The 24781-nt window shown below is 40.1% G+C and overlaps 3 pseudogenes; all 3 read right to left on the bottom strand.

Annotated features, from left to right (window-relative positions):
- Positions 1-5673: 5673 nt before the first annotated feature.
- LOC149827333 (mogroside I-E synthase pseudogene) lies at positions 5674-7089 on the bottom strand (annotated as a pseudogene).
- Positions 7090-19698: 12609 nt separating this feature from the next.
- Positions 19699-21114, bottom strand: LOC149827332 (mogroside I-E synthase pseudogene; annotated as a pseudogene).
- Positions 21115-23532: 2418 nt separating this feature from the next.
- On the bottom strand, positions 23533-24291 carry LOC149827331 (spliceosome-associated protein 130 A pseudogene; annotated as a pseudogene).
- Between the last annotated feature and the right edge of the window lie 490 nt (positions 24292-24781).

Genomic DNA, 24781 nt, shown 5'->3' with positions numbered 1-24781 from the left:
AAGAAAGAGAAGAAAGAGAAGAAAGAGAAGAAAAGAGGGCAATTTTCCTCCTCTTCCTTTCATACTCCTTGCCTCCAGAGATGCTCAAGCTCCATGCTAGGATATTCCAAAAAACTCATCAATCCTTCACGTCGTTCTCTCCAAAATCGATGCCGCAACAAGTAGTTTTTTTATCAAATCTCTGCTCTCTTCTTGCTTTTTTGCACTCACTCGTTTGTTGCCCTTTGTTCTCTTGTTCTAGTGTTCTGCACAACCGTTTCATCTTTGTTGATCATTTATAGTGCTCTCAGTGTGATGGATAACATGTGTTTGTTTGTTTTGTTGTTTGGATTTTTCTTTTCATTTTATGTACAGGTGAGAGAGAAATCCAAAAGACTTACTGGATCGAGCACTCTGTAGATCTGACGGTCCAAATGATGATGCTAGACTCCAAGGTTGTCGATCTTGACAAAGAAGAGTGGCCTGAGGTCTTCCTTCCCTTCTTTTTCTTGTCTTTGCTGATTTTTCTTTGTTATGTATTTGATACTTTTGGTAATGTTTTCAAAATTTGAGTTTGACGAGTCTGGTAGTTTTTATTTTTTTGAAGCTCAGATGCTGTAATGTTAAGGCCTGAACTTCAAGTCCTGTATATAGCATATCAGCTATTCTGCATTTGATTTATCTTCTCGCACTTGCTTACAGAGAAGTGTATTATTTTGTAGTATTGCACAACTACCTCTCAGTTTGGTATTAAGTATTTCATGATGGTGAGTTGAAATTTAATTTAATTCGTGGGCATCACGGAATGAGGTAGGGGAGCCCACGAGCCGGGCGAGGTCGATGTCTCCAGAGTCGGCGAGCGACAAGGCATAGGAAGGCGAGAGATCGGCGTGGAGGAAGAACTTGGAGCGCAGGGTCCGCATGGATCGAGCTCCGGTGGCTTTGGACTTTGCCAAATCGACGACGGAGCATGCTGAAATCTGCGATAGGGAAACCATGGTCTCAGAGAAAATGTGAGCTCAGTCACCCAGTTTCGGACTCGAACAAGTGATCTCTCGATTGTTTGGTACACCCTCCTCCTCTTCCTCTAGCGACTCGGACTCGACCTTGTGAATCTGCTCGCTCGATTGTAGTTGCAGGTAGACCTTTGCTTTTGCTTTTTAAGGTGCCTAAGGTGTGAAACTGTAACATATGAGCATACACTATTAGTATTCTCCGATTCCATGGCCATGTATAGTGTGTTATTCTTTGTTTTTTATTGGTTTGGTATCTAAGATTGTTGTATATTTGTGAAGACTTGTTTTAGAATCTATAATTTACCAACATATATGTTAGTAATGATCGGTAGAATGGATTATTTCTATCATGTTCTAAGTAATTGCCTTTTTCTTCTCCTATTTTCTTATTTTTCTCTTCTCTTCTCCTATCTTCTTATCAATAAGGAATTGATTTTGAATGGAACATTTTTTGTTACCCAATTTTGTCCCACCAAATTCCTGATTTTTGCTTTCCTTTACGGCTATACCCTGGCATTATAGTATTAAGATAAAACTTTAGTTAATTTTTTATGTTAAAAAAAAACTTCAATTCTTTTCCTAAGAGATTTTGTTGTATAGGTCCTGATTTCCAATCAATCTTTTTTAACATAGTTATATTCATATTGCAGATGGTATCTAGTCGTAGTTTTTTGTTTCTTGTCTGATCAGAGGCAATTGTTTGGCAAAAATTAAAAAAAGAAATAAGCTGAAAGACATAATATGCAATGGAAAAGGAAATGGCAAAGACATTTAATTAAAAGGATTGAATTGTTAGGATGAGATAACTTTCTATACGATCTTTAGCCAGTGGTGACATGAAACATATCGAATCATGGGTGTTTGCTCAGTTTTTTTATTTCTCAAAATTTTAAATGATGATATTTCCTGTTAGTGGAGAAACACAACCTTTTTGTCTCCCCTCTGAAGTTGGACTATGCAAATCAAATTTGCTTGTTTAAAGTTGGATCAATATTTTGAAGTCATATGAGCATGATGAAATCATATATAAGGTTTTTTTACTGCCTTAGAACACATATTTGCATGATAGAATCACATATAAAGTTTTTTTACTGTCTTAGAACACATATGAGCATGATTGAATTAATATGCAAGTTTTTGACTGTTTTATAACACATATGAGCATTTTGTTTATATTTTGTTTATAAATATTAACAGTTTGGTTCTCTTGTAGGATGTTGGAAATGATCAGCGTAGGATGGATGTATGGAGGGAGGGGTAGATCGAGAAAATGAAGAGGATGATGCCCCGAATCTTGACGACGATTAGTTTTATGTATTTAATTTGTTTGACGTACTTGTAATTAATTATAACTTCGCAAAGACTGTATTTGATTGTTTAACTTAGAACCTGTGTTAATTTTGTTTCACCTGTATATGTATTCTGTTTTTTATAAGCAGGTTATATGAATTGTATTACGAGAAATTTTTCTTGAGTTTCATAATTCAATTTTTTTTTAAATTAGCGACAGATTAGCGATGGATTATTTCCGTCGCCAAGCCGTCGCCAATTTCAATCAAGCGATGGTTTGCGACGAACTTTAATCTGTCGCTAACTTGCACACAAAAAGTTAGCGATGAAGTTTATCCGGATATAGTTAGTCGCCAACCCATCGCTATTTAGCGACTGATTAAAGTTCGTCGCTAATCCGTCGCTAAATAGCGACAGATTGGAGACAGATAAATTTTGGCATAATTTAGCGACTAAGATTATGCGACGGACACTATCCGTCGTGAATCCATCGCTAATCCGTCGCTAAACACATTAGCGACGGAATTTGTGACGAATAGCGTCCATCGCGAATTGGCGTTTTTCTTGTAGTGAAAAGCCATTATCAAATTAATTATTAAAAGCCATAAATAAACCAAAAAAACATAAATTACAAGAAAAATAAAGCATAAATTCAAACCCTAATCAAAGAAATTCAAAGAAAAGCAATCCTAATCAAATACAAGAAAAATCATAATAAAATTAACTATAAGAATCCCTAATTAAAGAAATTTGATTCAAACTTAATCAAAGAAAAAAACCCTAATCAAAGAAAATCTTTGATTCAGATCGATCCCTAATAAAAAAGAAAGAAGAAGAAGAAGAAAGAGAGGAATGAAGAAGATGAGAGACAAAGAGAGAGAAACCTTTCACCGCTAACCTTATCGTCAGACTCTCATTGCCCGACTGCTGCACAAGAGAGAGAGTCAGGGTTAGACCCCCCCTCCCCCCATCATTTTTTTTATGTTGTTTCCCCGTCCTGTTCTCAACATAACTGGGAGGGGGGGGGGGAGTGGCTACTAGATCAATGAAAAATGGATGCGATAAATGGTTTTCTGCGCATCCGTCGTTTGATGGCTCCCCCGTTCCCAATGGCCGCACTGTCTGAAAATGTGCGTGGGATGGGGGATCAAACCACCCCTATGGGAACCCCTGCACAAGCCAATGCCTAGCATAGGGCTGGTGGCGAGGGTTCAAACCTTGGAGCTTTATGCATCTAGGATGACGACCACCATAAGTATGGCAAACTGAGCTAGCACGACCATGTATTTGATCCTAGATGTGGTTTATTGGAGTAATAAAAAAAAATGCCTCATTAAGTTCCTCTTGTCCACCAGGAGTACACTTATTTAGTGGTTCTTAAATTGTTATAGTAAAAAACGTGAAAGAGAGCTATGCCGCATGTAGGGGTGGCAAAATCTGACACGACCCGCCAACCCGCTTCTTAGCCGGGTTCGAGTTTGGCTTAAACGGGTTCATGTCGTAAACGGGTCGACCCGCCTAACCCGTTTATTAAACGGGTCGAGTTTGTGTTAGGGGTATGCCAACCCGCCAACCCGGCTGACCCGTTTAATAATTGGGTTAGGCGGGCGGGTCAACCCGTTTACCCAAATCTGACCCACCAACCCGTTTACCCGACCCCGACCCGCCTGCCAACACGAACCTGACCTGCCAACCCGCCCGCTAACCCGCCAACCCGCCAACCCATTTATTAAACGGGTTAACCGTGTCGTGTTGGGTTACCCGCTTAATAAATGGGTCGGGTTAGTGTTTGCCACAGCCGACCCGTTTAATAAACGGGTCGGGTTCGTGTTGAGGTATACTGACCCACCAACCCGCCGACCCGACCCACCAACCTGACCCGATTGCCACCCCTAGCCGCATGCCATATGTGAGACCCGCCTAAGTCAATGGGTCCGAACAAGATTTCATCCACCCAATTTTTGTTGGCCCAAACTTGACCTAAACTTGAAACGAAGCAGTCCGGACCATGATCCTAAGATCGAACCATCACCGGCTTCATGCATATGAAAAATAACGACGATGACATCCAAAATTTTGGTTTTTATAAAAAGGCATGATGAGCTTTCAAAGGATACACAATGAATGAAATGCTAGACACTGGTGGTGGAAAGAAATCCATGGCTGGTTTTCAAAATAAGCTCCTGAGGCCATATGCAAGGTCAAGGTGTATTTGGAAAATCATAGTTGCAATTGTATCCTCTCAATCTGATCTCATAGATCGGTTAAGCATGGTTTGTTTAGTAGGGATCACACCTTGTAGAGAGAGAGAGAGAGAGAGAGAGAGAGAGAGACAGAGAGAGAGAGAGAGAGAGAGAGAGAGAGAGAGAGAGGAGTCCGATCCAGATCTAAAATATATTCTAATGCTAGGTCCAAAACTGATTCAATAAGAAAGTTTTTGCTTGCCTCAAACCGTTCACAAACATGCGAAGGTGAATCACATGTGAGAATGAGAAATACAGCCCAAAAATCACAATAAAAAAAAACATGAGAAAGTTATACTTGTGAATGTTTATCATGTGAAACACTTATCCAAGGAGAAAACTATCACAGCTGAAAATCCCTGTGATCAAAACAAACATGCCCTTGTACTTGGTACTTCGGTTCTCAGAACCAATGTTGTCAGAATCAAATGGGATTAGCTTTTCACAGATTTTCTTAAAGATTGCCGGAATCTGTTTTCTTTTTACTTTTCAGTTTTTCTTGATAATTATTGGTTATTATATTGTTTAGGTATTAAATGCTTATTTTAGAATTTGATCGGTTCCTCCGTTTTTAGATTATTTTTGTTAAAACTGTGTTTTTTATTTTTTGATTAAGAAAACAAAATTTTCAAAAAGGTCCATTCAGAGCCACAAAGGGGTTGGCGTAGTGGTATCTGGCCTAGGCAGCTATGCAGGCAGTTAAGGTTCAAATCCCATGGACGTCATCTCTTGCGCAAGCCGAAGAGTGGCGACTCCTTGGAGGCAAGTATTAAGCTTAGAGAGTGTTTCAGGCAGAGCACGGCTAAGTCTCTGATGGCAGTTTCTCCATGTAAATATAAAAAAAAGGTCGATTCAGAACGTCTCAATTGGATGCTTATAAATTCAACAACGATGTAACTAAAGCTTTGGAAAAGAGTAAAGCCAGCCACCGGATCAAGATGCACAAACACCGACTTTCGCATTGTGTTAGTTGAGCACTATATCTTACTAAAAGAAAACGAGAGAAGATGGAAACAGAAAAAGGAGCCGCGTTATGGCAGGGTCCAATGTCGACTCCTTATTTAGAAAAAAATCATGCCTAAACCCTACGAACCACAGCACCGAGGTATCACAAGTTCCACGAACACTGATGCCACACAGGGGTACTAGACGGATGAAGCTTGAACCATGGCTGCACGGGCACGAATTTCCTTAACAAAATCTTCCAAGTTTCTTGAGGACGACCCTCCCTCTCTAACTGCCATTCTTGCCAACTCTCTCCACTTTGCAGCCTTGCTTCTGACCTCCAAGCTCTTCTCCCCACCATCCATAACAGCCCCTAGACATCTAACCAACTCCCCCCTACACACCACCCCCTTCTCATCCACCCTAGCCCTCACCCCAACCTTCCAAACATCAGCAATAAGCTTTGCATTGGTAGGTTGGTCAGTCCACTGTGGCATAGCCACCACTGGCACACCCATGCAGAGGCTCTCCAAGGTTGAGTTCCACCCACAGTGACTCACAAAGCACCCCACTGAGGGATGGCTCAACACATCCAATTGGGGACACCATGGCACCACCAATCCTTGCTCCCTTGTTTCTTTCACAAACCCTTCAGGCAGCCTATTGATCCCCTGCCTCTCTGACCCCTCCTCTGGCCTTTTCACCACCCACAAGAATGCCTTCTTGCTCTCCTTTAAGCCCCAAGCCAATTCCTCCATTTGTTCTTTGGACAGCCCCCACTGACTCCCAAATGATACATACACTACATAACCTTCTTCTTTCCCATCCAACCACTGCATGCAATAATCATTTGATGTCTCATCTGCAGCATTTCTACTTGTGCTTTTTTCATCACCATCATGATTCAAATAAGCAGGAGGCAGCAATGGGCCAAGAGTTTTTATAGGTTGCAAAGGGAGCATGAATTGTATTGCCTCTGCTTCAAGCTCCTCAAATGAGTTGCTGAAAACCCAATTGGTGTCACTCAATCTGTAGTATCTATCCATAATCACTGTTGTCAGAGAAGGGTAGGGGTTAGAAGGGTGCAAAAGTGAAGGTATATCATGAGTTCCAAAGCCCCCCGACCCAAGCAACTCTTTTTGAACATCGTCATTTTTGCCAACCATGCCATGGCAGTAGAGGTAATATATGGCATACACAACACATGATTGAGTCAAGAAGGAGACAGAAAGTATGCCTGAGGCCTTTGCAATTTCTAACACCCAAGGCATGCCAAAGTCATACAGGATGCATGTTGGGTGGTGTTTCTGGGTGAGGTGGGAGAGGCAATGGGAGGACTCCATTTGGAAACGAGCCAAGTAGGCTTCAATGTTTGATGCATCTCCCTTCATGGTCAGGTGGTTGGTCCCCAATGAGAAGGACTCAAATTGGAGGTGGGAAAGCTCACTGGGATCTTTCTTGAGGGTTGGTTCTATGGCATGGTCTGCGGAGATGAAGGTGACCAGAAGAGAGGAAGAAGCAAGGAGCCTTGCTAGTTGGATCAAAGGATTGATGTGGCCTTGTGCAGGGTAGGCTACAATGAAGATGTGTGGTGTTGCAGATCCCTCCTTGGCCATCTTCTCCTTTGTTGTTTGTTTCTCTTCTGGTTTGTTATGGCAGGGCTTTATGCGGAGAGAAGATGATGCCAAGGGTAATTGTTATGGAAACGTGTTTGGTTAAACTTGGCATGATTTTTGGGTATGTGAACCAAAACCAACAGCATCCATTTAGACAAAAGAGCCATGTTTCCTTTTTACAGGGAAAACTTTGATTGTGATCTTATCCTAACCTCGAAGGTGATGTACTTTCCGGATACACCATTTATGAGCCTTGGTCAGGTTATTATCCTACCTATCTCCTAAATATGTTAAAATGAAAATTGATATACATTACAATTAATTTGTCTTTTAGGTATTCCATTTTAGAAAACGCAGATAGTGCAAATGTGCCATTAATCTGAGAACCCATTCAGGTGTAACTAGGACTGGTAAACAAGCTCAATGAACCGAACAGGGGCAGTTCACGCTGGGATTGTTTAAAGACAGGTAGTGTTTGGGCTCAGCTCAACTGACTTTTGCAAGCCAAGCTTAAGCTTACTCATTCAAGTAAAAAGGGCTTTTATTGTCAGAGTCCACAGTGAGCATGAAACCATTGACTTGGTGGTTGCAAGTATATGCATATGCCTAATGTTGAGCAATCATGAGTAAGATTGAAATAAACCACAGCAATAAGGATAATAATCAAATAAGAACACAAAATATACATGATTGGGTCTATGACCTACATCCAAGGGCAAACAGAAGCAAAGTTGCATTATGATGAACCAATAGGAAATAACATCCATAACCTTCAATGCCAAAGACCCAAAGAAGCTCTCTAACCTCCCACCGAAAGTCCCTTCTTTATAACTCTTAGACGAGGCAGCAAAGTTTAATTAAGACTCTCTCATCTCATATGGGTGACACTCTCACATAAGGAATCTAAAAAAACCACAAAAAATGACTTTTACAAGTGCTACTTAAGAATGACACAACTTCCTGTGATTAGAAAAATCAATCTCCTTGCTAGATTAGGTCTTCATATGAGTTTAGGAAGCTTGAGTTGTCATGGGTTTTCTATCTTAACATTCTCCAAAATTATATCAAAATGAGGCATGGAACGAAGATGAAAATTCATGGCACACAAAACACCATCTAACCCAATTGAGCTATCATGCTTACTTCTTTTAACATGTACAATACACAAATACTATAAAACCTATATAAATGAGCCCATATGAGTTGATCTGAGATGAACACCATGTCCATGCACAACTCATTTTTTTTTTGAAAGGCAAGCTGTGGTTAGGCAGACCCCCACCAGTTATTATTCAACCTGCCACTGGGTTTTGAGCCTGCAACGTCCCACCACAAGGATACGTGAACTGACAACTCCTACCAACCACGCAGAGCCCCGTTGGTAGTCCATGCTCAACTCATTTATCTATAACAAATGAGCTCATTCTCAGGTTGCCATCTAAATAAACCTAATACAAATGAGCTTGTACAAACTGAACAGACTCAAGCCATGACATGCTCAGTTCGTTTTCCCAGTCCTACTTGGTAAACAATGGAATTTTTACTTGAAAAGTTAGGTTTAGATATGGACATTCAAGCTAAGTGTATCTCAATCTATTTCCCACCTAACGGTTGATTTACTATGCCAAGGGATCTCCCCCAATATAATTCTGGCTGTGTTAAAAAGAGTAGGCACTGATTTTAATTAGGGCCCGTCCCTTCTCTTTGTGGCACTATACCCGCACCATGGGAACTGAAAACCGGCATGGTTTTTGGTCAACAATATGTTCGCAACAGCTCGCGCTTGTGCTAGACCATATTCTTTGCAGCATTAATTTTCAATGAATCCGGCATCAGCGAATGAAAATTTGGTTATCAGATTTTCTTGGCATGATTTTTTTTTTATTGAGAAAGTATTGATAAGATATAAAAAATGAAGGATAGTTCTTTTAATATAATGGTATATTCAAAGTAGGGAATGGAAATTCTATTTTTGAAAATTCTGCTATATATATATATATATATATATATATATATATATATATATATATATATATATATATATATATATATATATATATATATATATATATATATATATATATATATATATATAGAGAGAGAGAGAGAGAGAGAGAGAGAGAGAGAGAGAGAGAGCTGTGCAACCCTTAGGTGAGCAGCTACCTACGCGACCCTGCTGAGCATCCATCACGGCCATGATGGACGCTCATCATTTTTAACGTGAAAAAATGCTGAAACAGCATAAAAAAATGCCAAAAAGGCAGTTTCACTGGGACCTTAAGCACCACTAAAGTTCTTTTTAAAAAGAAAGAGTGCATCCTTTATAGGCTTTAACGGCAGTTTCGAGTGCCACTAATTCTTTTTTAATGCAAAAAAAACTTGTTTTTCAGCATTTTTGTGCTAGCCATCTATCACGCTTGCGTTGGACGGCCAACGTGATCCCATAGGTAGCTGCGCACCAAACGGTTGCACAACTACCACTCTCTCTCTCTCTTTATATATATATATATATATATATATATATATATATATATATATATATATATATATATATATATATATATATATATATATAGAGAGAGAGAGAGAGAGAGAGAGAGAGAGAGAGAGAGAGAGAGAGTATTGCTACGGTGCTCTAGGAGCACCTACTCCCACATGCTAGAAATCATAGTTGTAGGTTGTATTTTCTCAATCAAACCTTATAGATGTATTTAATACAATTTATTTGATAAGAATCATATTTTGGATCATGTTTTTTGGACATCAAAATAGGTTTTTTTAAGTCATGAAATTTTGGTACATTGTGGGCCAATGATTTTTGAAGATCTTAAAAAACTTACATATATGCCATAATCACAATCCAAAACATGTTCAATGGAAAAAGCACTCAAAATTTGAAAAATTGAAGCTCCTATTAGGTGGGAGTAGGTGAGCACCCTATCATTACTAATATATATACTTCTGTACATATTAACATCCGAAAAAAAATGTATCAAAACTCAAATGATCTTTCACAAAACCCACATCTCTCCTCCCCCACCCCACAACTGCATGCTCCATCCATTCCTTTACCTGCAAAGCTAATTAATGAAACCATACACTACAACAAACCAGCGGATTGGCGACAACCTAAATCCGTCGCTAATCCGTCATTAACCTATTTAGAGACAGATTAGCATCGAATTAGCGACGAATATCTTTCATCATAAATTTTTTGACGCTAATAAGCGACAACATATATCTGTCGCCAATTCTGTCACTAAGTAGCGGCAGACTCTATCTGTCGCCCGTTCCGTCGCTAAATTTTGACGGAATAACAAATGACAAAATTCATCACAAATCCGTCTTTGCTAAACGACGGCTTCAGTTTCGCAACAGATTTATCAACGTCGCTAATAAGTTGCTGAATTCAATGCCCATACTAATTGGCGACAGATATATCCATCACAAAAAAAGAAAAAAATTTTAAAAAAAAAATTTGAAAATTAAATATCGAGAAAAAATTTCTCGTGATACAATTTATATCTCCTGTACAATTTTTATTTCCTGTGAATAAAAAGCAAAGTACACATCAAAATACATATACAAGGAAACTAAAACAATTAATCGATCCACTTTAAAATTTGCAAGTTTTAATTATTTACAATTCAACATTTACATTTTTGAAACAAAAAGAAGGTAGAACAAATTCAACATATAAATCTAATTATCGCCAAGATTTTGTGCGTCCTCTTGTTCAATGTCTCTATCTGTCCCTTCAGTTCCACTACGCTGATTATCGCCATCAACCTACACGAGAAAAGAAATGTCAGTATTGATAAACAAAATATACTGAAATATAGCCTACTCTATATGTGATTCTATCATGCACATATGTATTCTAAGGCAGTAAAAAAACTTTATACATGATTCTATCATGCTCATATGTGTTATAAAGCAGTAAAAAAACTTCATATGTGATTTTATCATGCTCATATGTGTTCTAAGGCAGTTAAAAAATCGTATATGTGATTCTACCATGCTCATAAGTGCACTAAGGCGTTCTAAGGCAAGCAAAAAACTGCATATGTGATTTTATCATGCTCATGTATACTCTAAGACAGTAAAAAAACTTTATATGTGATTCTACTATGCTCATATGTGCTTTAAGGCAGTAAAAAAACTGTATATGTGATTCTACCATGCTCATATGTGTTTTAAGGTAGACAAAAAACTATATATGTGATTTTATCATGCTCATATGTACTCTAAGACTGTAAAAAAACTGTATATGTGATTCTACTATGCTAATATGTGCTCTAAGGTAGTAAAAAAACTGTATATGTGATTCTATCATGCTTATATGTGTTATAAGGTAGTAAAAAAACTTTATATGTGATTCTATCATGCTCATATGTGCTCTAAAGCAGTAAAAAAACTGTATATGTGATTCTATCATTCTAATATGTGTTCTAAGGCAGTAAAATAACTTTATACATGATTCTATCATACTCATATTTGTTATAAAGTAGTAAAAAAACTTTATATGTGATTCTATCATGCTCATATGTGCTCTAAGGCAATAAAAAAACTGTATATGTGATTCTATCATGCTTATATGTGCTCTAAGGTAGTAAAAAAACTTTAGATGTGATTCTATCATGCTCATATGTACTCTAAGGCAGTAAAAAAACTGTATATGTGATTCTATCATGCTAACATGTGTTCTAAGGTAGTAAAATAACTTTATACATGATTCTATCATGCTAGTATGTGTTATAAAACAGTAAAACAACTTTATATGTGATTCTATCATGCTCATATGTGTTCTAAGGCAGTAAAAAAACTGTATACTTTTCGGGCACCAGAGCTCATGTTGAATGCAGACGAAGTTTCTCTGTTCTGAAAAAGTTGCACAACTCTTTATGGACAATGTTGGGAATGTCTTCATCTAAAAAGTACTACAGTTTGTTCTCAAGACGCTAACAGACACCATCCCAAGACATAGCAGGGTCATTTGAACGTTAAGAGTTGATGCTAGCGGGAGAACTCTATGGGCCTGGGCTGCAGGAGGCAACGACTGGTGTGGTGTTCATATGACTCTCAAACCCGAACACACGACCCTTTTTGAGTTCTCCGGTTGCAGTCACCCATGCTGCACGATCAAAAGGCGAATGTTGAGTGGAGTCATCGCCATATCGCTGTATCATTTGTTGCTCGTATGACTCCTATAATGTAATGATTAGAATATGAATTAATAATTAGGAATTACAATATTTGTGATAATGTAATTCATAGTAACTTGTCTATTATAATGTTTATTTATAAAATAAATACATACCGCTGTCGCTCTCGCCTTCTCTGATACAAACTCTCGCGTGATCTTATGTTTATGTGTTTCAACAAACACATCCTTGTATGACACAATGCGTCCTTTTTCTGCTTCCTGCAAAGTGAAGTGATAAAAGATTTAGTTAATAAGTATGCAACAATACTTATAAAATTAACTATATATATTGATGAGTTACCATTTTCTTCTGGTGGCTCCCAAAAGTCCTAGATCCAACTGTGTGTAGATGGGCTTCGGGCATTTTGCTCGATTTTGTGCAGCTTTCGCTGAGCGGTTTCGAAATGCATCATCTGCCCACTTGTCGCACATTCCCTCCCAATAATCTCTCCTGATAGTAATAGGGCCATGACCCTTCCACTGTAATGGATCATCTATTCTACCAGATGCTTTTTTGGCTGCAGTCTTCATATTGTGCAACATGTCTGCAAATCGATTGGCAACCACCTTCTCCCACACCTTTCTTGCATCATGTTCCTCCACCATAGTCGCGAAGCGATTCAAAACCTATATATTTTTAGAAAGTTAGTAGACATGACTACAACAAAAAATTAATTATGAAACACATTAACTATGACAAACAACTATATATCGTGAATGAGGACCACAATCTGTCTATCACCTCTTTTGAATACTCTTTTCATTGAGCGATCGATCCTGGTAGATGTTGAAGTAGTGAATTTCTAATATCGCGTACTACTTCTTGTGGCTCAAACCTCGTGTTGTACACAATAGATATCAATATACAATATTTATAAGATATGCAATAAGTGAAAATAAAATATTTATGGTCGATTATCGATATACACTATTCAAATGAGTCTTCTTGTGCCAGATTGAGAAGACCCTACATCATGTGTTGGCTCCTGACTTGTATGATCAACTGGTGTAGGTGGGTCATGTACAAGCGCAACATCATCTGTAAAAAAATATGTTAGAAATTCTCAGAATGCACATTTCAACTAATCAAGTATTCAATTAGTTAAATGATATACCTATCAAAGGAGCCCGTGAAGATGAAGACTGAGACTGGCTAACACTGGGTGATCGACCACTGTAACCTTGATGAACCATATTCTAATAAATATAAAATGTTAAAATATACATTCAAACTGTTTCAAATCAATCACATGAAGTATTTCAATACATTCAAATAATTCAAATCAAGTATTGCAATACATTCAAATCATTCACATCAAGTATTGCAATAATACATTCAAAATATTTAAATCATTCACATCATGTATTGCAATAATACATTCACAACATTCAAATCATTCAAATCTAGTATTATAATAATACATTCAAATACAGGTTTGTATTACAAGATTTTGCTCACTAGCTCGATAATTCTTCCTCATCACTTGTTTGCCTTTCATATTCTTCTTCATCATCATCTTCTTCTTCATTGTTTGCCCATACACTTGGTATATTATTTGGATCACATTCTTTTATGAATGTTTCATCGACCAATGGCGATATGACATGCATATCATGCGCAACATTGTGACCATAAGAGAAGTCTTAGATATCATCTGATTGATAGTAATCACTCTCTTCAGTTAACTTGTCTTCTTGTAATTGATCATACTCAGGGTATAGTTTGGACTTCACATTGCAAACTGCGCATCATTCATTTGTATTTGACTTTTTTGTACTCAGATACGAAGTATAATAAACTTCTTGAGCTTGCGAGGCTAATATGAATGATTCATATGTTTCAAACCTTGATTTGTGATTCACTTCCACAATGCCTGAGGCTTTGTCGACTCTTGTTGCAGCTGGATCAAAACAATGACACTTGAATAAATTTACCCTATTATTTATGCTTAAGTAATTCAACTCCATTATTTCCTCTATAACACCATAGTAATCATGTTCATTTTCACCGTAGCTGCTACCCTTGACACACACGCTACTATTTATCATTGATTTGTTTATACCATAGTCTTTTGTATGAAATCAATAACTATTTGCGATGTACTCATTGTAACATTGCACAACTTTGGTTGGACCATTTTGTAAATCACATATTCTTTCATCTTTAACATCACCATGGCGGACCTACACACAAACATAAATAATGATTGTGATCATGACTAATTAAGTAACTTAGTGTTGTTTACAAGTACATAATTTATGTGAGCATCCTTACCAACTCTTTCAACCACTCCACAAACTTAGTTTCACGTTCTTTTTGTACTTCTGCATCAGTGAGATGTGAAACTTCTCTTCGTAACTCCATATTAAATCGTCTGCAAACCACAAATACTTATATTACCGAACCATGTATGCATGTATAACACATAAAAGGATTTAGAATTATGTTGCGTTTACATATACTTACTCGATGTATGGGTCTATCGTTGAGCAATTAAAAAGAATATAGATGTGTGCTGCGTCTTGCTCTCGATCGATCTGTCAAGAGTCTTGATCGACAACTACCAAATGAATGCCCAAGTGGTTAAAATATCGACAGTTTGTCAACTACAGTTACTTGTTCTCCATCATCGTTACGAGGCGGGCATGTGTAACGTGAGGTTCAAAGTACATAGATGAGAAATTTGAAATCTCTTCTAAAGTGTACGCCTCACAAATAGAGCCTTCTACTCTTGCTTTATTACGAACTTTTTTTTTGAGGTCAAACATGCATCTGTAAAAAATATATATTTCAAATTTGAAATATCTGTCATTAAAGACACAAATATAAGAAAACATATTCCTTTCAAATAAGTATATCCACCGATATTGCATAGGACCACCAACCCTTAGTTCATATGAAAAATATATGATCAAATGTTTCATAACATCGAAAAATACTGGCAGAAAAATCTTTTCTAGCAGACAAACAGTAGTGATGACAGAGTCCTCAAGATTCTTTACATCAGATACTACGACTACCAATGTACACAATGTTCTAAAAAATTTGCTCAACTTAGACAATACCCCCTATATAGGTTTGTCTAACATATCATGGAATGCTAGGGGTATCAATTATTGCATAAAGATATGACAATCATGGCTCCTCCACCCATATAACTGTCCATCGTTAATCTTCACAACACGAGCAATGTTAGAGACATATCCATCTAGAAATCTCAACTGCCTCAACCATTGACATACCTGCTTTATTTGATCAAGTCCAAGCACATACCTTGCCTTTGGTTTCATTACTTTGCCTTTATACTCTTTGAGTTCCAATTCTGGTCATTTACATATTACTTTTAAATCCATACGTGCCTTCAGATTATCTTTTGTTTTTCTTTTAACATTCATTACTGTATTGAACACATTATCAAACACATTTTCTCCATATATATCACATCCAAATTATGTCGTATCAATTGGGTCGACCAATATGATAGTTCCCAAAAAATAGATTTCTTTATCCAATTGTGATCATTTCCAAATCCAAGGAAGGGCGTCGGACTACGGGCATCTGTTAATACATCTGAAAACTATCACAATCTTCTTAAAATCTCTATGTCAGACAATCTTGTGGTTGGACCTTTCATTTCAGTTGTGCCTGCTCGAAACACATTCCTTTGTCATCGTAATGGATGGTCGCTGGGTAGAAATCGATGATGACACTCAAACCAGCAATGCTTCCTTTCATGTGTCAATCTAAAAGTTTTTGTATCCTCCATGTAGTACGGACATGCCAACCTCCCATGTGTGCTCCAACCAGATAACATACCATATGCATGGAAGTTACTGATTGTCCATAGAACAACGACCTTCATATTGAAATTTTGTTTTTTGTGGGCATCATACATGGTAACACCGTCATCCCACAATACTTTTAGTTTATTAATTAATAGCCTTAAATATACATCAAGATTTTGGCCTGGTGAGGTCGGACCAATGATCAATAGAGATAAGAAAAGATTTGGACGCTTCATACACAAGCTTGGTGGAAGGTTGTATGGAGTTACAAATACTGGCCAACATTAGTATGGAGTTGATCTACCCCCAAATGGATTAAATCCATCTGTACATAGACCGAGTCTAACATTTGTCACCTCCATTGCGAAGTTCTGATGAGTACGATCAAAGTGCTTCCAAGCTTCAACGTCAACCGGATGCGTGATCTTGTCTTCATCATGTCGAACTTTATTTGCATGTCATATCATGTGTTTAGCTGTCCTTAAAGACATATACAATCGTTGCAATCTAGGAGTGATAAAAAAATAGCGGAGTGACTTGTATGCAACTTCTTTTGATCTCGTGTTACCATTGCCTCTTGTCTTTGACTTGAACCAAGAATGGCCACATGACAGACATGATATATTATTTTTCTGATCCTTGAAATACAACATACAGTGATTTGGACAAGCATCTATCTTTTTATACCCCATACCTAAAGCATTGACCATAACTTTCACATGATATAAATTTTGTGACAATTTCTCATCTTTGGGCAACATAGCACAAACAGTCAAAACATGATTGACTCAAATTATACTCAGACTTCAAATTCATTAGTTGAAGAACTGCAAACAAGATAGTGTGACTCTTGCAACCGTTCCAAAGTGGTTCATTAGCATATTTAAGTAAATCATAAAATCTACTAGCTGCATCGTTTGATGATTCTTCATCTACTGCACTTCTTACATCACTAGGACCCATAGCAGAACCAAGTTTTGTTCTTGCGACATCAAATATCAAATCCATATATAGATTATCGTGCACCACATTCACTCGTGCATCAAAATTGTTTCTAAATTTTTCTCCATGAAATATCCAATTCTGATAATCACTCACAAAACCCTTCCTGTATAGGTGATGTCTAATGCCATGAGGTTCTACAAATCGATTATTCATACAAATCTTGCAGGGACACCTAATCCGACTTGTGAGATCCACTATACTGACATTTGCAGTTGCAAATTTAATAAAACTTTCAATACCATCCATATATTCATGCGATAACTCATTGTCAACTACCCTACAATAAATTCATTCATGGTTTGCAGTCATTTTGTCGCATGATGTTACAAAATATATCCTAACCAGTTAAAAAAAAACCATCAAAATGCTATGATGAAGAAAATATTAAATTTATCATGCAATATATGAAGTCATACAATCACAAGAATTATGATGCATGCATTGATAACTTAATATTTTCATATGCAAAACTATTCATAACACAATGTATTAATTCGAAGCATACTATCATTATACAATTTCACATGGAAGTCATAATTAAATTGAAATTAACTACATGCAAGCATGAATATAATCACATCAAATATTGTAATACATAAAAATTATTCATATAAAAAAATGTCAAACATGTACCTGCAGCAAACACACTTCAATATATTGCTAACTACTACCATGCCTAGCATGAAATCCGCACTCCAAAAATAAGAACACTTCTATTCTTGTACATTAAAATCATGCTCAACATGATTTCCAAACTCCAACAAAGCAGTCCTAGATATCAACAACTAAGTGAGTGTGTGAACAATAAAGTGTTGCATCCAATAAATTAAATAACATGTGAAGCGCTTGCATCACTTACTAACTACGGGTATTTACCTGATTTGCATAGTTTTTGTCAATTACTTACCACGGGTGGCGGAGCACAAGCAGAATACGTTGAGAAATCTGCAAGAGATACTGTGTTAAAATGAAATCACATTGTGTTAAAATGAAGACACTCCAGAGGCAGTGATCATCTCTCGAAGTGGCAGGCACAGGGTGATGATGTGGTTTAGGAACCCGACGAGCGTCGGGTTCCAGAACCACGACCCGTCGCCCCCTGCTGAAAAAAACACAGAGGCCGGAGGGGGGGACCACCTACCGCAAAAAAAAAAAGAGGCAGGGTCGTCCCCCTCCACCCTACCAGAGGATCACCGGGGCGACCCCCTGCCCGAATAAAAAAATGAGGCAAGGGGCGACCTCCTGGTAGAGAAAACAAACGAGGCAGGGGTCGCCCCACTGTCGAAAAAAAAAGAGGCACGGGGGCGACCCCTTGATCGAATAAAAAAATTAGGCAGAGGGCGACCCCCAGCCTGAAAAAAAAAGGAGGGGGTCGCGCCACAGCCTGAAAAAAAGGGGCAAGGGGCGACCCTCTGCCGAAAAAAAAAGCAGGCAGGGGGTCGCCCCACATGCCGAAAAAAAAAATGGTAGGGGGCGACCCCATGCCAGAAACAAAAAAATAAACGGCAAAAAAAAGGGGCAGGGGGGCGACCCCCTGCCAGAATAAAACAACGAGGCAAGGGGGTCGCCCCCCTGCCAGAAAACAGAAAATGCGGCAAGGGGTCACCCCCTGCCTCGGTTATTTTTTCGGTAGGGGGGTGCCCCCTCTGCTGGAAAACAAAAAATGCGGCAGGGGGGCGACCCCCTTGCCAGAAAACACAACACGCGATAGGGGGTCGGCCCCTCTGCCGAAAAATACTAACAAGGCAGGGAGACCGACCCTGTGCCGGAAAACAAAAAATGCGGCAGGGGGGTTGCCCCCTTACCAAAAAACACAACACGTGGCAGGGGGTTGTCTCCCCTGCCGAAAAACACAACACGTGGTAGGGGGTCGGCCCCTCTGCCGAAAAATACTAATGAGGTAGGGGGGCCAGCCCCCTGCCAAAAAAACTAAAAGGGGCATCCTCCCCTTTTATCAGAAAAAAATGTGTCTTTTATCGGAAAAACCTGGGAGATGCCGGTCGGGGGGCGGCGGACCAGGGGCAACAGGTAGGGCTGCAGGCTGACAGGCCGGGGAGCGACGAGCGACGGGCGGTGGGGGTCGGGGAGAAGCCGAAAGGCAAGATATGGGGCGGCAGGAGGGAGAGGACGGCCAACGGGAACAGCGGAACAGAAAAGAGAAAGAGGGTTCTGATTAGGGATTTATGCGATATTTAGCGACGGATGTAGCGAAGGCGACTCCTTGGAGGCAAGGATTAAGCCTAGAGAGTGTTTCAGGCAGAGCACGGCTAAGTCACTGATGGCAGTTTCTCCATGTAAATATAAAAAAAAGGGTCGATTCAGAACGTCTCAATTGGATGCTTATAGATTCAACAACGATGTAACTAAAGCTTTGGAAAAGAGTAAAAGCCAGCCACCGGACCAAGATGCACAAACACGGACTTTCGCATTGTGTTAGTTGAGCACTATATCTTACTAAAAGAAAACAAGGGAAGATAGAAACAGAAAAAGGAGCCGCGTTATGGCAGGGTCCAATGTCGATTCCTTGTTTAGAAAAAAATCATGCCTAAACCCTACGAACCACAGCACCGAGGTATCACAAGTTCCACGAACACTGCTGCCACACAAGGTTACTAGACGGATGAAGCTTGAACCATGACTGCACGGGCACGAATTTCCTTAACAAAATCTTCCAAGTTTCTTGAGGACGACCCTCCCTCTCTAACTGCCATTCTTGCCAACTCTCTCCACTTTGCAGCCTTGCTTCTGACCTCCAAGCTCTTCTCCCCACCATCCATAACAGTCCCCAGACATCTAACCAACTCCCCCCTACACACCACCCCCTTCTCATCCACCCTAGCCCTCACCCCAACCTTCCAAACATCAGCAACAAGCTTTGCATTGGTAGGTTGGTCAGTCCACTGTGGCATAGCCACCACTGGCACACCCATGCAGAGGCTCTCCAAGGTTGAGTTCCACCCACAGTGACTCACAAAGCACCCCACTGAGGGATGGCTCAACACATCCAATTGGGGACACCATGGCACCACCAATCCTTGCTCCCTTGTTTCTTTCACAAACCCTTCAGGCAGCCTATTGATCCCCTGCCTCTCTGACCCCTCCTCTGGCCTTTTCACCACCCACAAGAATGCCTTCTTGCTCTCCTTTAAGCCCCAAGCCAATTCCTCCATTTGTTCTTTGGACAGCCCCCACTGACTCCCAAATGATACATACACTACATAACCTTCTTCTTTCCCATCCAACCACTGCATGCAATAATCATTTGATGTCTCATCTGCAGCATTTCTACTTGTGCTTTTTTCATCACCATCATGATTCAAATAAGCAGGAGGCAGCAATGGGCCAAGAGTTTTTATAGGTTGCAAAGGGAGCATGAATTGTATTGCCTCTGCTTCAAGCTCCTCAAATGAGTTGCTGAAAACCCAATTGGTGTCACTCAATCTGTAGTATCTATCCATAATCACTGTTGTCAGAGAAGGGTAGGGGTTAGAAGGGTGCAAAAGTGAAGGTATATCATGAGTTCCAAAGCCCCCCGACCCAAGCAACTCTTTTTGAACATCGTCATTTTTGCCAACCATGCCATGGCAGTAGAGGTAATATATGGCATACACAACACATGATTGAGTCAAGAAGGAGACAGAAAGTATGCCTGAGGCCTTTGCAATTTCTAACACCCAAGGCATGCCAAAGTCATACAGGATGCATGTTGGGTGGTGTTTCTGGGTGAGGTGGGAGAGGCAATGGGAGGACTCCATTTGGAAACGAGCCAAGTAGGCTTCAATGTTTGATGCATCTCCCTTCATGGTCAGGTGGTTGGTCCCCAATGAGAAGGACTCAAATTGGAGGTGGGAAAGCTCACTGGGATCTTTCTTGAGGGTTGGTTCTATGGCATGGTCTGCGGAGATGAAGGTGACCAGAAGAGAGGAAGAAGCAAGGAGCCTTGCTAGTTGGATCAAAGGATTGATGTGGCCTTGTGCAGGGTAGGCTACAATGAAGATGTGTGGTGTTGCAGATCCCTCCTTGGCCATCTTCTCTTTTGTTGTTTGTTTCTCTTCTGGTTTGTTATGGCAGGGCTTTATGCGGAGAGAAGATGATGCCAAGGGTAATTGTTATGGAAACGTGTTTGGTTAAACTTGGCATGATTTTTGGGTATGTGAACCAAAACCAACTAGAGCAGGTTGTATGTTACCCCCTGAAGAGGGGGCCGCGTGTTGGGGGTCCGAATGAGTGCCACGTGGCACTTATACGGCTGTATGGGTGTGTACGAAAGAATATTGGGATCTTCCTCTGTACATAAACAAACCCCCAAACACGCAGCCCCATGCTCAGGAGGTAACATACAACCTGCTGGGCAGCATCCATTTAGACAAAAGAGCCATGTTTCCTTTTTACAGGAAAAACTTTGATTGTGATCTTATCCTAACCTCGAAGGTGATGTACTTTCCGGGCACACCATTTATGAGCCTTGGCCAGGTTATTATCCTACCTATCTCCTAAATATGTTAAAATGAAAATTGATATACATTACAATTAATTTGTCTTTAGGTATCCCATTTTAGAAAACGCAGATAGTACAAATGTGACATTAATCTGACTTTAACCCATTCAGGTGTAACTAGGACTGGTAAACAAGCTCAATGAACCGAACGGGGGCAGTTCAGGCTAGGCTTGTTTAAAGACAGGTAGTGTTTGGGCTCAGCTCAACTGACTTTTGCGAGCCAAGCTCAAGCTTACTCATTCAAGTAAAAAGGGCTTTTATTGTTAGAGTCCACAGTGAGCATGAAACCATTGACTTGGTGGTTGCAAGTATATGCATATTTCTAATGTTGAGCAATCATGAGTAAGATTGAAATAAACCACAGCAATAAGGATAATAATCAAATAAGAACACAAAATATACATGATTGGGTCTATGACCTACATCCAAGGGCAAACAGAAGCAAAGTTGCATTATGATGAACCAATAGGAAATAACATCCATAACCTTCAATGCCAAAGACCCAAAGAAGCTCTCTAACCTCCCACCGAAAGTCCCTTCTTTATAACTCTTAGACGAGGCAGCAAAGTTTAATTAAGACTCTCTCATCTCATATGGGTGACACTCTCACATAAGGAATCTAAAAAAACCACAAAAAATGACTTTTAAAAGTGCTACTTAAGAATGACACAACTTCCTGTGATTAGAAAAATCAATTTCCTTGCTAGATTAGGTCTTCATATGAGTTTAGGAAGCTTGAGTTGTCATGGGTTTTCTATCTTAACATTCTCCAAAATTATATCAAAATGAGGCATGGAACGAAGATGAAAATTCATGGCACACAAAACACCATCTAACCCAATTGAGCTATCATGCTTACTTCTTTTAACATGTACAATACACAAATACTATAAAACCTATATAAATGAGCCCATATGAGTTGATCTGAGATGAACACCATGTCCATGCACAACTCATTTTTTTTTTGAAAGGCAAGCTGGGGTTAGGCAGACCCCCACCAGTTATTATTCAACCTGCCACTGGGTTTTGAGCCTGCAACGTCCCACCACAAGGATACGTGAACTGACAACTCCTACCAACCACGCAGAGCCCCGTTGGTAGTCCATGCTCAACTCATTTATCTATAACAAATGAGCTCATTCTCAGGTTGCCATCTAAATAAACCTAATACAAATGAGCTTGTACAAACTGAACAGACTCAAGCCATGACATGCTCAGTTCGTTTTCCCAGTCCTACTTGGTAAACAATGGAATTTTTACTTGAAAAGTTAGGTTTAGATATGGACATTCAAGCTAAGTGTATCTCAATCTATTTCCCACCTAACGGTTGATTTACTATGCCAAGGGATCTCCCCCAATATAATTCTGGCTGTGTTAAAAAGAGTAGGCACTGATTTTAATTAGGGCCCGTCCCTTCTCTTTGTGGCACTATACCCGCACCATGGGAACTGAAAACCGGCATGGTTTTTGGTCAACAATATGTTCGCAACAGCTCGCGCTTGTGCTAGACCATATTCTTTGCAGCATTAATTTTCAATTAATCCGGCATCAGCGTACGAAAATCTGGTCATCAAATTTTCTTGACATGAAATTTTTTTATTGAGAAAGTATTGATAAGATATAAAAAATGAAGGATAGTTCTTTTAATATAATGGTATATTCAAAGTAGGGAATGGAAATTCTATTTTTGAAAATTCTGCTATATATATATATATATATATATATATATATATATATATATAGAGAGAGAGAGAGAGAGAGCTCATGATGGACGCTCATTGTTTTTAACAGTGTTGTGAGAGGCGTACACCTCAGTACCTGAAGCGTACGCCTCAGAGGCGAAACACACGCACAAGGTACTTAGGCGTTGCAGTGAGGCGTTTCAGGGTTGAAACACACTCTTCACTCATGTGAAGCGCACACCTCAAGTCGAAACACGCTTCGCTTCTTAAGCGTACGCATCTGTGTAGTACCTACAAACTGCCACTTTCCTGCCAAAATCCGCCGCCGGGGATGGTGACAAGTAGGTTGGCGCCATTGTCAATGGGCTCGAACCACTTGCGGTTGAGCCGAGGTCAAGTTCGTAGAAGGTGAGATGCTTCTGAGCGTCAATGGCAGCATGGCCGGAGAGGTCCTGGTCGACTTCAGAGTAGTCAAGCTCGATGGCGGCAAAGGCGGAGTTGTCGCAGTCGACGACAGCGATGGAGTAGACGAGGGTGTGGGACTTGTGAGCCTCGAGAGGGGAGGAGATGGTGAGGCGGGCAACAGTGTCGTGGTTGAGGACGTAGACGAGCTTCTGCTTCTCGCAGGCGCTGATCATGACGGCGCGACCCTTGGGGTTGGCGGCGAGGAATTGGCCAGGGACTATTCGGCGGCAGCCGGACTTGCCGAAGGTCTCCTGGTGGACCTTGTCGAAGGCGTTGCACTCCTTGTTGTACTCGAAGATGACGATGCGGTCGGAGTCGGACCCAACAACGATGTAGTCCTTCTAGGAGCCGGTGAGGCAGAACTGGGCGAGGGAGCGGCCGCCGCCGAAGACCTCGATGGAGAGGAGGGTCTAGAGCTTGCCAGTGTCGTCAGGGCGGAGGAGCTCCAACATCTTTCTTCGCGCCACCACAATCTCCTGCATCTTTTCACCCACGAAGCTGCCATGCATCGCGCACACCATCCCAGTCACCCGCTGCAGCGTCAGGCTATACAGATACATCCTTCCTTGAGCCCCTCTACCCTCCCAAGACCACCTTCACTTTACTCCCTCCTTTTCTTCTTCTTCGTTCTTTGTTTCTTTCTAGGGTTTCTTTTTTCTTTTCTTTAGGGAAGAAGAGGATTTTGCCGTTGCTTCCTATGAGTTGTTCAGAGAGAGAGAGAGAGAGAGAGAGAGAGAGAGAGAGAGAGAGAGAGAGAGAGAGAGAGAGAGAGATGAGGATGCCCTAGGGGTCGGGGACTCGGGGGTGAAAATGGATCGGGTTGGATTGGACCCCGATTGATCATGAAGCTTACGCTCCAACGCCTCGAGGCTTACGCCTCGCTTCATAACATGCTCAACGCCTCGCTTCGCCTCATCGCATTTAACAACCTTGGTTTTTAACGTGAAAAAAATGTTGAAACAACATAAAAAATGCCAAAAGGCAGTTTCACTGGGACCTTTAGCGTGCTCGAAAACACCACTAAAGTTCTTTTTTAAAAAGAAAGAGTGC

The sequence above is a fragment of the Nuphar pumila genome, chromosome 10 (assembly GCF_984573655.1).
Source record: "Nuphar pumila chromosome 10, dmNupPumi1.hap1.1, whole genome shotgun sequence".
Lineage (NCBI taxonomy): Eukaryota > Viridiplantae > Streptophyta > Magnoliopsida > Nymphaeales > Nymphaeaceae > Nuphar > Nuphar pumila.
The sequence above is the reverse complement of the archived record's forward strand: the minus strand, read 5'-3'. Positions and strand labels throughout refer to the sequence as shown.